The sequence below is a fragment of the Procambarus clarkii genome, chromosome 59, assembly GCF_040958095.1.
Source record: "Procambarus clarkii isolate CNS0578487 chromosome 59, FALCON_Pclarkii_2.0, whole genome shotgun sequence".
Classification (NCBI taxonomy): domain Eukaryota; kingdom Metazoa; phylum Arthropoda; class Malacostraca; order Decapoda; family Cambaridae; genus Procambarus; species Procambarus clarkii.
This window is the reverse complement of record NC_091208.1, coordinates 9,340,622-9,355,596: the sequence shown is the minus strand read 5'-3', so window position 1 is coordinate 9,355,596 and position 14,975 is coordinate 9,340,622.

Here is a 14,975-nt window from a genome sequence, read left to right as displayed (position 1 = left end):
GGGTCTTTTCTATGTTAAGTGTTTTTAGTTGGTTGGCATCCATAAGTGGACTTTTTTTAGTTCATTATTAACAACATCATTTAGTGTATGTGGGTTGGGGTTGGAGTAGATGAGGGTAGTATCATCAGCAAACAAAATAGGTTTCAGAATGTTAGAGACATTAGGCAAATCATTGATGTATATAAGAAATAAAAGAGGTCCCAAGATGCTGCCCTGTGGCACTCCAACGGTTATTGGTAGAATGGGAGAGATTATATTATTGATGGCTACACATTGGTGTCTATCACTAAGATAGGATTGGATATAGTCCAGTGCATGGCCTCGGATTCCATAATGATGGAGTTTACATAAGAGGTAATCGTGATTAACAGTATCAAAGGCTTTTCTCAGGTCAATGAAGAGTCCGATTGGAAACTCATTTTTGTCAAGGGCTGATTAAATTATATCAAGGATACTATTAATTGCATCGTTGGTACTCTTTTGAGAGCGGAAGCCAAACTGACAGGGGCTAAGAATGTCGAATTTTACGAGATAGGAGTAGAGCTGTTTGTAGATAATTTTTCAAATATTTTTGATAGTATGGGTAGGTTCGATATTGGTCAATAGTTGTTTATGTCTGCCGGATTACCTCCTTTATGAACTGGCGTTACTCTTGCTTTTTTAAGGATATCAGGGAAGGTATGACACTCAAGGGATTTGTTGAACAGCAGAGCTATAGGTGGTGCAAGGGCGTGGGAGGCGCTCTTGTATACAATGGATGGGATTTCACTGATGTTCCCAGCTTTGTTTTTTAGTGAGTGTATGATTGACACAACATCTGTCGGGCTGACTGGTGAGAGGAGAAGAGAGTTTGGATAGCTGCCTGAGAGATATGTGTTGATATGTGTCTGAGTCTGTGGGATTTTACTTGCATGGTTAGCACCAATCGATGAAAAGAAACTATTAAGTTCATTCGCCATTTCTAAGTCAGATGACGGTGTAAGGCCATCCTTAGAGAGTGTTATCTGGTTGTGGGAATGTTGTTTAGTTCCCAGGATATTAGAGATGGTATTCCATGTGCTTTTCATGTTGCCTTTTGCTTCTTTGAATCTTGTCTCATAATATGAAAGTTTTGCTTCTCTTATGATACTGGTAAGCACTGATGAGTACCTTTTAACTACTTCCTTTGAAACTAGGCCACTCCTAAATTTCTTTTCGTATTCATGTTTTTTGTTGATTGATTTAATTATGCCACTTGTTATTTTTAACTAATAATTATTATTATTATTATTATTATTATTATTATTATTATTATTATTGTAATCGCTTAAGTGTTTTATAAAGAAATAAATTTATATAATGTGTTTACTTTTTCTCGTTTATTGCATATATTCTCTGCTGAGGGGAAGTGGGGTGGGAGGGGAGATATGACCCCACCTGCGCTAGAAAGGGAAACGATCCCGGCCAAATGAGAAGTGATTGATGATGGCAGGTGAGGACCGGCTGGCGGAAGTAACAACAACGCCCCTCCTTAACGAAACCGCAGTGGTGGGAGAGGCCTGCTAGGGTGAACATCTCCCAGACCTCTCTGCAGACTTTGAGAAACGATTAAGGCAATGGTCCACATCCGCCCCGTGCATCACCAACACCCCCTGGTCTGTCACCTATAATTCACACACACACACACGTGCATTGTTACATAAAACAGACCTTCTCTGCCAACTGCTACATTCACATCTTAAGAGACTCTGCTCTCTTTCTCACCCTCCTCAACACTTCCTGCCGTGTATGTAGGAACTATTCCCTTCATGGATCATCACCAAACACAGCTGCATACCTCAAAGAAAATAATGGCCGTCAAAAACTGCAAACCCATTCCACCCTCCAACCCTCTCCCGCCACAGGGAAACTCCCCTTACCCCTCCCACACCCCCCCCCCACCCTTTCAACATATCCACCTATGTTGGGACTCCTCACACTCCTCTACATAGCATTACTTAGACGCATCTATTAATCAAACTATTTATCTCTACACAGGATTAACTCTACGGCAAACACCCATACATGTTCATCTACTCTTATCCACATATTCTACTCTTCTCCTCATATTCATTACTCTCCAACTTACCCCCACATAGCCCACATACTCTCCTACCCCCACACAACATGACCCCCATCATCCCAGACTGCGTAATTAATCACCGGATGCTCACACGCATCCGACACGCACCAACATCTGGGAAAATTCCCCTACAACACTATGTGGCTACATACCTTTGACCCATCTGGACAGCATACTTAGCCTCCCCTCCCCTCTTACAAACATGACACACATTTTACCCCCTTGCGACGCTTCCCGTCCCATTCTACAAACTCCCACACCACTTTTGACTATGACCGAGTTCAATCCCTGAGGCTCTCCTCAGGTTTGGGATGGTCGTAGTCTCAATTTATGCTACTCACCACCAGCTGAGCCATCAGCTGCTGGGTCATCGGCAGCATAACATAATGGGTATATATTAACCATAAATAACTGGTTAAAGTAGTATGTTTGAATAATTGATGAATAGCCACAACGAGTAATTAAAATAACAATAAAAATTATAAGGTCATGGGTCATCGGCGGGAAACACGAGTTAATTTAATTTTTTTTAATTAAAATAACAATCAAAATTATAAGGTCAGAACCGTCAAGAACATCAGCTGAGCCAACGTCAGCAGCTGGGCTTGGCCCCCAGGGGACATGCTCGGCTGGGACACCACCGGCTGGCCCATCGGCTGCGAGACCACCGGCAGGGAGCACAACAGCCAGGCGCGTGGTGACGCCGCCAGGGGCGACGCCAGCCCGCACACAGTGCCCAGGCAGGGCGACACCCGTGCCCAGGACGCTGCTAGGCCCCCCAGGGCACGTACAGTGCGTTCGTGCACTACGAACGTGCACACGTACGAACGTGCACACGTACATTCCACGCCGGATGCAGCCTGCTAAGGACAGGGCCCAGCACACGCCGGCCCGTGGCAGAGAGGGACAGGAAGGGCATAACACGGCCCAGGGCGTGTGCTCCAAGGGGCGTCTTGCCACGTGGGCATCACGACCAGGGCGTGTTCCCCGGGAACAGGCCTGGGGCATAGGCCCGGAACCTGGCCATTTGTCGACGCTGACGTAGCGTGGGCCCCATGAGCCGGGCCCAAGGGCGGGGTGCCGCCACCGCCTGGCCATGTGGCGGCGTCGCCAAGGGCGCCGACCCTAGGCAAAGCAACCCACGGAAGCACAGCACGGCAGTGCCCGGCGCGGGCCCGAACGCCCCACTGCTTCCCCAGGGCGGAGACAGCAGGAGGCCAAGGGAGCTAGCTAAGGCGGTACACACAGGACCACTGGGGGACGGCGCTAAGCACACGCCAACACTGGAGGACAGTCCTGACTAGATTTGAACAGAAAACCTCCCTTTTACCTTGGCGTTAGAAGTGTGGGGCAGGAAGCCCCTGCAGGATCAGTCTGGGAGGTCGAGGGTCCCATAATCCAGGAGAGAGAGGTCTGGGACCGAGGTAGCTGGCGTGATGTCCATCTCGTGCATAGTCCAACGTCGGGAGGAGGGAGAGAGTTTCGAGTGTGGTTATGTTGGCGGTAAAAGTGAGGCAGAGCCTCTCGTTCCACCCTAATTTATAAGCTCCCAGAACTTCCCGCGCAGTCCACAGAAGGTGCTGCGCAAATGTTTCTTTGTCCCTCTTTTCAGAAACATCTCCGCTTTGTTTCAAAGCAGAGGCCATTATTTTTTAAAAATTGCCTTAGAGAGTTTACGAAAAATGTCTAGGGTAAGGATGAAAGGCACAATTTAAAGATTAAAGGCAATAATATCCCTTTTTTCCCTACATTGGGGGCATAATAAATTTGAAAAGAATACACATTCAGCTACTCTTCCTAACGCTTCCAAACGTCAAGAAACTGACATATTAAAAGTGCTCTTATGCAGGCGATGAGTCACAATAACGTGGCTGAAGTATGTTGACCAGACCACACACTAGAAGTTGAAGGGACGACGACGTTTCGGTCCGTCCTGGACCATTCTCAAGTCGATTGTGATGAGGTAGAGACAGGCAATAAATAGGCAAGAGAGAGCTGAGGAGGAGAGTAAGGTGTAGGGGATAGTAGTAATAATGAGAACTGCAGAAGGCTTATTGGCCCATACGAGGCAGCTCCTATTATAACCACCGAAGGAGATAGTAATAGGAATAAGAAGAGGATAGCAAGGGAGCATAGGAGTAGACAATGAACAGAAAAAGGGGAGAAGAGAGAAAGAAAAGGAAAGAGAAAGAAAGATAAATGGAAGGGTTAAGCTTATGTTAAGTCACGTTTGTTAGAAAGATTAGAGCATTTGAGTATATACTGTGAAAGGGAAGAGTCCACAGCAACAAAGCCAGGACTCAAGTTCATGTTTGGGTACATTGTGTATAAGAGCCGATTCTACAAGACGGCGTCTGTGTAGAGTAGACGCAGGAAAGATTATTTTGGAGGAAGACCAATCAATGGGATGATTAGAATTCCTCACATGGCAGAAGAGAGCATTGTTAGTGTCTGCAGACTTAACACTTCTCTTGTGTTCTTTAAGTCTGTCATTCAGTGTACGGCCAGTTTCGCCACAGTATTGGAGAGGACAAGATGAACAGGAAACAGAGTAGACACCAGCAGCATTAGAAGCAGGAGGAGCAGTGTGAACTAGATTGCTACGAAGTGTGTTAGTTTGTCGAAAGGCGAGTTTAATGTCATGAGGACGAAAGGTATTGGTAAAAGTTTTTGAGTTCAGATATGAAGGGAAGGCATAGTACAGTGCTACTAGTGTTGGAAGCAGGTTTAGGATGAAAGAAATTTCGTTTAGCTTGAGAGTAGACACAGTTGATGAAATGCAAAGGGTAACCAAGGGCGAGAGAATGATTGTAGATAAAGGCAATTTCAGAATCAAGAAACTGAGGGTCGATGATGCGTGGAGCGCGGAGGAAGAGAGACGAGGACACTTTTCTTAAACAGAAGGAGGATGGTAGGAAAAGAAGTGAATGTACATGCCACTATACATGGGTTTACAATAGACAGAGAAAGAGAACCCAGACACAGCTGTGAACATGAACATCAAGAAAAGGAAGGAGGGAATTAGATTCCCACTCAACTTTGAAATGGATAGAAGGAGCCAGATTGTTAAGAGAGGCGAGGAAAGGCTGGAAAAGATTAAGGTCATGAGGCCATAAAGCAAAAATGTCATCAACATAGCGAAGCCAGAGAGAGGAACGATATCAATAGAAGGAAGAAAAACAGTTCGAAGTATTCCATGTAGAAATTAGCAAGAACAGGGGAGAGAGGGGAACCCATAGCGACACCGAAAGTTTGAGAGTAATATTTACCGTTGAAAGAGAAAGAGTTAGAGTCAACACAGAGTCTAATGAGATCGAGGAAAACGTCAGTGGGAAGCGGGAGAGGAAGGAGGCCCTCTGACGCCTTCTGTCTGAGGAAAGAGAGAACGTCATCGAGCGGAACATTAGTGAACAGAGAGTCGACATCAAGACTAAGCATCTTACAAGAGGGTTGCAGGCGCAGTCTTTCTATGAAGTCCTGAGAGTGACGAAGGTGGGCAGGGGAAAAAGTGCCAAGGTAAGGTGTCAGGGTTTTAGCGAGCCAGGAGGCAAGAGGATAGCTGACAGAGCTCCGTGAAGAAATGATGGGACGAAGAGGAACACCAGGTTTATGAGTCTTAGGAAGACAAAAGAAATAAGGAAGAGACGGGCAGATGACACGGAAACGTTTATACAAAACGTTTATAAAATTCCGTTTATGCAAACGGAAAAGTTTGCTCTTATCCTAACCTACCAGAGAATCCAAAATAGAAAACTTGACAATAACTCACTTAAGCGAGCTGATTCCATTCTCCATTACGACTATTTTTGGTCTTAGGTAGACCATACGTCAAAATGCGACGTTCTATTAGGAGGACGGCTTGACACGCTACCCAGGGGAAATGGCTGTAATGTTACAGTGTATTATGTAATGAGGTTGGTGTCAGGCTCTGTATTTTAATGAATTATTTCCGTTAAACACGATGGTGCAAAATAGAACAACTTCACAGTACTCAGTGACACATTTAGGGTTACGTGACCAAGTACTGACAGTGAGAGGAGACCAGTGACGTCATGCACTAAGCAGGCCCCCCCCCTAGTGACGTCATGCACTTAGTAGGACCCCAGTGACGTCATGCACTAAGTAGGCCCCCCAGTGACGTCATGCACTAAGCAGGACCCTCAGTGACGCCATGCACTAAGCAGGACCTCCAGTGACGTCCTGCACAAAGCAGGACCCCAGTGACGTCATGCACTAAGCAGGACCCCAGTGACGTCATGCACTAAGCAGGCCCCCCAGTGACGTCATGCACTAAGCAGGACCCCAGTGACGTCATGTACTAAGCAGGCCCCCCAGTGACGTCATGCACTAAGCAGGACCCCAGTGACGTCATGCACTAAGCAGGCCCCAGTGACGTCATGCACTAAGCACGACCCCATAGACATCATGCACTGAGCAGGCCCGCCAGTGACGTCATGCACTAAGCAGGACCCCAGTGACGTCATGCACTAAGCAGGACCCCTCATGAATGTGAGGACTCTGACATGCGAATGGACTCACTGCTCATTGCAGTGATCATTGTAAGGCACTGTTAAAAACCTGCTTTCTGGATATTTCTTCAATTCAATAGCAATATCTCAATAATTCTGACCTCAACACTGCACTGTGTTGATGCCGTGTGCACTGCATTTGCAAATACTGCATCCAGTTACAGGATAAGGATTTGGGATAGGACTGGGAAAGTTGGGGGGGGGGGGGAAGGAAGGAAGGAATGGTGCTCAGTAGCTAAGTGATCCCCACTTACTGACGACTGTGACAGTGGCCTAAGAATACGGTACACAAAGAGGATATTAATAGGGTATTCAAAATATCAACACAATTTCTGGTGGAATGAAACATCAAAAATTGTGAATATAACAATTACCCATTTAATCGGTATAGAAAACCACGACCAAACGACCATATGTGTGTGCATGTGTGTGTGTGTGTGTGTGTGTGTGTGTGTGTGTGTGTGTGTGTGTGTGTGTGTGTGTGTGTGTGTGTGTGTGTGTGTGTGTGTGTGTGTGTGTGTGTGTGTGCGTGTGTGTGTGTGTGTGTGTGTGTGTGTGTGTGTGTGTGTACTCACTTAGTACTCATCTAGTTGTGTTTGCGGGGGTTGAGGTCTGGCTGTTTGGTCCCGCCTCTCAACCGTCAATCAACAGGTGTACAGATTCCTGAGCCTATTGGGCTCTATCATATCTACACTTGAAACTGTGTATGGAGTCAGCCTCCACCACATCACTTCCTAATGCATTCCATTTGTCAACCACTCTGACACTAAAAAAGTTCTTTCTAATATCTCTGTTGCTCATTTGGGCACTCAGTTTCCACCTGTGTCCCCTTGTGTGTGTGCCCCTTGTGTTAAATAGCCTGTCTTTATTTACCCTATCAATTCCCTTCAGAATCTTGAATGTAGTGATCATGTCCCCCCTAACTATTCTGTCTTCCAGCGAAGTGAGGTTCAATTCCCATAGTCTCACCTCGTAGCTCATACCTCTCAGCTCGGGTACTAATCTGGTGGCAAACCTTTGAACCTTTTCCAGTTTAGTCTTATCCTTGACTTCATATGGACTCCATGCTGGGGCTGCATACTCTAGGATTGGCCTGACATATGTGGTATACAAAGTTCTGAATGATTATTTACACAAGTTTCTGAATGCCGTTCGTATGTTGGCCAGCCTGGCATATGCCGCTGATGTTATCCGCTTGATATGTGCTGCAGGAGACAGGTCTGGCGTGATATCAACCCCCAAGTCTTTTTCCTTCTCTGACTCCTGAAGAATTTCCTCTCCCAGATGATACCTTGTATCTGGCCTCCTGCTCCCTACACCTATCTTCATTACATTACATTTGGTTGGGTTAAACTCTAACAACCATTTGTTCGACCATTCCTTTAGCTTGTCTAGGTCTTCTTGAAGCCTCAAACAGTCCTCTTCTGTTTTAATGCTTCTCATAATTTTAGCATCGTCCGCAAAAATTGAGAGAAATGAATCGATACCCTCCGGGAGATCATTTACATATATCAGAAACAAGATAGGACCGAGTACAGAGCCCTGTGGGACTCCACTGGTGACTTCACGCCAATCGGAGGTCTCACCCCTCACCGTAACTCTCTGCTTCCTATTGCTTTGGTACTCCCTTATCCAATGGAGCACCTTACCAGCTACACCTGCCTGTCTCTCCAGCTTATGTACAAGCCTCTTATGCGGTACTGTGTCAAAGGCTTTCCGACAATCCAAGAAAATGCACTCCGCCCAGCTCTCTCTTTCTTGCTTAATCTTTGTCACCTGATCGTAGAATTCTATCAAGCCTGTAAGGCAAGATTTACCCTCCCTGAACCCATGTTGGCGATTTGTCATGAAGTCCCTTTTCTCCAGATGTGTTACCTGTTTTTTTCTCACGATCTTCTCCATCACCTTGCATGGTATACAAGTCAAGGACACTGGCCAGTAGTTCAGTGCCTCTTGCTTGTCGCCCTTTATGTATATTGGGACCACATTCGCCGTCTTCCATATTTCTGGTAGGTCTCCCGTCTCCAGTGACTTACTATACACTATGGAGAGTGGCAAGCAAGTGCCTCTGCACACTCTTTCAGTATCCATGGTGAGATCCCGTCTGGACCAACAGCCTTTCTAACATCCAGATCCAGCAGGTGTCTCTTGACCTCATCTCTCGTAATTTCGAACTCTTCCAAGGCCGCCTGGTTTACCTCCCTTTCTCCTAGCACAGTGACCTTACTTTGTTCTATTGTGAAGACCTCCTGGAACCTCTTGTCGAGTTCTTCACACACCTCTCTGTCATTCTCTGTATACTTGTCCTCGCCTGTTCAAAGTTTCAATACCTGTTCTTTCACTGTTGTTTTCCTTCTGATGTGACTGTGGAGTAGCTTTGGTTCGGTCTTGGCTTTGTTTGCTATATCATTTTCAAAACTTTTCTCTGCTTCTCTTCTCACCCTGACGTACTCATTCCTGGTTCTCTGGTATCTATCTCTGCTTTCTGGTGTTCTGTTATTCCGGAAGTTCCTCCACGCCCTTTTGTTCAGTTTCTTCGCTTCCATACATGCCCTATTATACCATGGATTCTTCTGTTGCTTCTCGGATTTTTCCCTTTGGGCCGGGATGAACCTGTTTACTGCCTCCTGACACTTTTGGGTAACATAGTCCATCATACCCTGTACAGACTTATCTCTGAGGTCTGTGTCCCAAGGTATTTCACTTAGGAAACTTCTCATCTGTTCATAATTCCCCTTTTGGTATGCCAGCCTTTTGATTCCTAGTTCTTTTTTGGGGGAGATAATTCCTAGCTCTACCAGGTACTCAAAGTTCAATACACTGTGGTCACTCATTCCCAAGGGCGCTTCCATCTTAACTTCCCTTATATCCCACTCATTTAGGGTAAATATCAAATCAAGCATTGCTGGTTCATCTTCTCCTCTCATTCTTGTTGGTTCTTTGATGTGCTGGCTTAGAAAGTTTCTTGTTGCCACGTCCAGCAGCTTAGCTCTCCATGTTTCTGGTCCTCCATGCGGGTCTCTGTTCTTCCAATCTATCTTCCCATGGTTGAAGTCTCCCATAATTAGTAGTCCAGATCCATTCCTGCTAGCAACAGAAGCTGCTCTTTCTATTATGTTAATGGTGGCCATGTTGTTTCTATCATATTCCTGTCTAGGTCTTCTGTCATTTGGTGGTGGATTATATATGACTACGACTATAATTTTTTTCCCTCCATTTGTTACGGTACCTGCTATGTAGTCACTGAAACCTTCACAGCCCTGAATATCCATCTCCTCAAAATCCCAGCCTTTTCTTACCAGCAGAGCTACACCGCCCCCACCTCTTCCTTCCCTTTCTTTCCTCATAACATAATAGTCCTGTGGGAACACTGCGTTTGTTATCGTTTTCACTATCTTTATTTCTGTGAGGGCTATTACGTCTGAGTTTTCCTCTAGTACCCTTTCTCCAAGCTCATTTGCTTTATTTGTAATTCCATCTATGTTAGTGTACATTGCTTTGAGGCTCACTTTCTTCTGTCCCTTCTCAAATCGCCTCCTTGGTAAGTGTTCTGCTGGTGGGGGAAGCTGTGTGTGCGTGTGTGTGTGTGTTTTTTGTGGTGGGAGAGGTAGGGCAGAATATTAATAAATATTACTTTTTAAATATAATTAGTTCGTAACAAGTACATATTTTAATATTACTATTTGATTAACAGTATAAAATTTGAAAAAATATCTTAATTATTTTTTAAATTTTTAAGATATTAATAAATTTTAACACAAAATTTGACTTTTTTTATTTTTTGAAAAAAGATGTTATTTGTAAATAAAGAATTTTACGAAGATGTCATCTTCTAAGTATAAATATCAAAATTTGGAGTATACATTACACACATAAAACTTTACGGTGGGTAGAAATCAATTAACTACTGTGTAATACGGTGGTCGTCACAGTTGTTAGAGTGATGGGGACATTTAGCTACTGTGTACCGTGTTCTGAAGCCAGTAGTTGTCAAAGAAACTGTCCATTCAACAGGTATTTCTTATTATTAGTGCTTTGGTCAGGTGGCCACAGAGCAGTAAACCTAGAGTCAGCAGGTGGCCACAGAGCAGTATGCCTAGAGTCAGCAGGTGGCCACAGAGCAGTAAGCCTAGAGCCAGCAGGTGGCCACAGAGAACTAAGCCTAGAGCCAGGTGGCCAAAGAGCACTAAGCCTGGAGCCAGCAGGTGGCCACATGGGAAGAGAACAGCCTAGGAATGTAGAGATAATTAACCCTATTGCACTTATATTAATTACTGAGGTTCGTAATTTAACCAAGACTCAGTGTAATAAGGGCACCCTAACATCATTTCATGTAAATGCTGATTTAATGTTTTCCCAACAATATTGACAGCTCTTGTTTGATGGGGAGAAAATGCAAACGTTTATAGAGAAGAGAGGAAGAAAAGGAGAAAGGGTGTGCAGGAGAAGATGATGGGAAAGGGATAATGATTTGGGATGCCCCAAATAAGTGCTTTCAGCGAAGTTTTCTCTTTACATTTACCTAAATCTTTGTTTCGTGATATTGTATACATTTTTACAGCGATGTATAAATGAATACAATGAAACAGTGTTTGGCCCTGGGTAATATAATTTTTTTAATTGTTTATGCCTCCACAATCTAGGAAATGGTTAATATTTTTTTAGAAACTTGCCTTAGAGAGTTTGGGGAAGATGTCTAGGGCAAAGATCCATGGCACGTTTTAAGGCATTAAGGTAATAATATCCATTTTTTCCCTACATTGGAGGCATAACAAATTTGAAAACAATACATACTCAGCTACTCTTCCGAACGCTTCCCAACGTCAAGAAACTGACGTTCCAAAGTGCCCTTATCCTAACCTACCAGAAGACCCAAAAGAGAAAACGCGATATTATGTCATTTTCGCGAGTCGCCTCTATTTTCTAGTACAATTATTTTTGGCCTTAGGTAGACTATACGTCAAAACGCAACGTTCTATTAGGAGGACGGCTTGACACGCTACCCAGGGGGAAATGGCTGTAATTTTGCAGTGTAACGAGGTTGGTGTCAGGCTCTGTATTTTAATGAATTATTTTCGTTAAACACGACGGTGCAAAGTAGAACAACTTCACAGTACTCAGTGACCCATTTAGGGTCACGTGACCAAGTACTGACAGTGAGAGGAGACCAGTGACGTCATACTCTAAGGTGGACTCCCAGTGACGTCATGCACTAAGCAGGACCCCAGTGACGTCATGCATTAACCAAAAGCCCCCAATGATGTCCTGCAATAAGCAGGACCCCAATGACGTCATGCACTGAGCATGACCCCAGTGACGTCATGCACTAAGCAGGACCCCTCATGAATGTCAATCAATGGATTGATTTTATCTGACATGCGAATGGATTCACTACTGTGTGCAGTGATCATTGTAAGGCACTGTTAAACACCTGCTTTCTGGTTGTTTCTTGAATTCAGTGAATGAACGGCGGTGAATGACGTAAATGTGTAAATATCAGTCAGGAGGAGGAGGGGTGATGTCTCCATGACAACGGCGTCGCATCTTCCCTTTAACCGGTATTTAAATACTACATAACAAGTGAATGAAAAAGAAATGTTCAAAATCTGAACAATGTTGCAGTGTAAGAAGTTTGAAGACGTGTTGCAACATCATCATGCTTCTAAACTCTATGGCCAAGTATTATGATATATTGCAACATCATCATGCTTCTAAACTCAATTTTTAGTTAGAACAAAGTTTAGAAAAATATTTTTTGTATAAATATTGAATTCCATGAGTCTGAACACGAGACTGAGTGCATGGGCATGTTGAGAATTTCTCTTGCAAAATCTGCCTCGCTCGTGTTGATATAAATTATATTTACAGGGGTTTGGATGTCACGCATAAAGACGTCCGGATCTAGCACTTTCATGTTGATTATTGTAATGTTAATTGTTATAACCATAACCAGGCACTGCATCACCAACCTCAACAAGTCCCTGAACAACATCAACACCAGCCACAACATAACCATAACCAGGCACTGCATCACCAACCTCAACAAGGCCCTGAACAACATCAACACCAGCCTCCACACCCTCAGCCAAAACATAACCATAACCAGGCACTGCATCACCAACCTCAACACGGCCCTGAACAACATCAACACCAGCCTCCACACCCTCATCCACAACATAACTATAACCAGGCACTGCATCACCAACCTCAACAAGGCCCTGAACAACAACAACACCAGCCTCCACACCCTCAGCCACAACATAACTATAACCAGGCACTGCATCACCAACCTCAACAAGGCCCTGAACAACATCAACACCAGCCTCCACACCCTCAGTCACAACATAACCATAACCAGGCACGGCATCACCAACCTCAACAAGGCCCTGAACATCATCAACACTAGCCTCCACACCCTCAGCCACAACATAACCATAACCAGGCACTGCATCCAATTACAGGATAAGGATCAGGGAACGGTCGGGGGGAGGGGGGTGGTGAGGAAGGAATGGTGCCTCAGTAGCTAAGTGATCCTTGCTCACTCACGACTATGACAGTGGCCTAAAAATACGGTACACAAACGGGATATTAATAAGGTATTCGAAGTATCAACACAAAATATCTGATGGAATGAAACATAAAAAAAAATTGAAAATAAAAGTTACCATTAAAGCGGTATAGAAAATGACGACCAGCCGACCTTATGAGTGTGGGAGGTAGCGCAGGATATTAATATTTATTACTTCTTGAATACAATTAGTTCTTATTTTAGATCAATCGCTATATTACAGTTTAATTACCAATATAAAATGAAAAAATATGTTAAATCTTGATTTTATAATTTATTAAATTTTAAAAATTTTTAGCACAAAACCTAAATGTTGCAATTTTAAAAAAATATTAATTATATAAATAAAACCTTTATGTCATAAGTATTTTTGTGTATTGAATTTTTGTTAATTCTTCAATTATACTATATTTTTAAGTGTACATTATACACATTAAACTTTACAGTCGGCAGTGAGCAGGGATCACTTTGATACTGTGTACTACAGTGGTCGTCACAGTTGTTAGAGAGTAGGGGGACACTTCGCTACTGTGTACCGTGTTCTGAGGCCAGTTGTTGACACACAAACTCACCATTCAACAGGTGTTTCTTGTTGCTGGTGTTTTGGTCACGCTGGTGTTTCTTGTTGTTGGTGTTTTGGTCACGCTGGTGTTTCTTGTTGTTGGTGTTTTGGTCACGCTGGTGTTTCTTGTTGTTGGTGTTTTGGTCACGCTGGTGTTTCTTGTTGTTGGTGTTTTGGTCACGCTGGTGTTTCTTGTTGTTGGTGTTTTGGTCACGCTGGTGTTTCTTGTTGTTGGTGTTTTGGTCACGCTGGTGTTTCTTGTTGTTGGTGTTTTGGTCACGCTGGTGTTTCTTTTTGTTGGTGTTTTGGTCACGCTGGTGTTTCTTGTTGTTTGTGTTTTGGTCACGCTGGTGTTTCTTGTTGTTGGTGTTTTGGTCACGCTGGTGTTTCTTGTTGTTAGTGTTTTGGTCACGCTGGTGTTTCTTTTTGTTGGTGTTTTGGTCACGCTGGTGTTTCTTGTTGTTTGTGTTTTGGTCACGCTGGTGTTTATTTTTGGTGTTTTGGTCACGTGGCAACAGAGCAGTAAGCCTAGAGCGAACAGGTGGCCACAGAGCAGTAAGCCTAGAGCGAACAGGTGGCCACAGAGCAGTAAGCCTAGAGCGAACAGGTGGCCACAGAGCAGTAAGCCTAGAGCGAACAGGTGGCCACAGAGCAGTAAGCCTAGAGTGAATAGGTGGCCACAGAGCAGTAAGCCTAGAGCCAACAGGTGACCACAGAGCAGTAAGCCGAGAGCCAACATGTGGCCACAGAGCAGTAAGCCTAGAGCCAACAGGTGGCCACAGAGCTGTAAGCCTAAAGCCAGCAGGTAGCAACAAGGGGAGAGAACATCCCATACTCAGTGCCACATCAATCAATTAATTAAATATTGGCCAAGATACCCTGTAGGGTGAGCGGGGAAGTGGGGATAGGGGGAAGAGTAAGTGGGGGTGAGAGGAAGGGTTTTTAGGATGAGATAAAGTGCCAGGGCAAGACTCAGCTGCATGGCATTAAAACGTTGTGGTCGGACTAAGTGATGGAAGCAAGGAATCGGATTTTGTGACAACATTTCGTCTTTCAGTGCGCCCACGGTGATAGCAGCCCTCAGCTGGGTGTGTCTTGGAGGCTCACACCAGTTGTGGTCTTGGATTTCGCTAAACAGCATGTGCCCCGCCCAGAGTCTCTAGCAACCGGGAGCTAACAGGTCCTCCCCCTTAAGAGGGGGGAAGAAGAAGAGTT